General features: G+C 34.7%; 1 protein-coding gene across 5 annotated transcripts in view; it reads left to right on the plus strand.

The window, feature by feature from the left end:
* Positions 1–251, plus strand: part of LOC111870922 (vacuolar protein sorting-associated protein 13D) — a 232,195-nt gene that overhangs the window by 20,044 nt on the left and 211,900 nt on the right. The window lies entirely within an intron of this gene.

The raw sequence follows: 251 nt of genomic DNA on the forward strand, positions 1-251 counted from the left end.
AAGCCATGCTCCAAATGTAGGATTTCACTAGTTTCTTTCTCAAATTTAAGTCCAATTTGCTGGTGAAAAGATTCTTCTTCTTGTTAAATGCAGCTTTTGTCATGGCAATCCTAGATTAAATTTCACAAGTACACCTTCCATCACCTGTTAACAGTCTACCCAAATATTTAAAATATTTCACATTCTCCGGTTGTTTTTGGTCTATCTGGGGTTGGTTGTCTCTAAATTTTCATTACTTTTGTTTTCTCCAC

Source organism: Cryptotermes secundus, unplaced genomic scaffold (assembly GCF_002891405.2).
Source record: "Cryptotermes secundus unplaced genomic scaffold, Csec_1.0 scaffold101, whole genome shotgun sequence".
Classification (NCBI taxonomy): Eukaryota; Metazoa; Arthropoda; class Insecta; order Blattodea; family Kalotermitidae; genus Cryptotermes; species Cryptotermes secundus.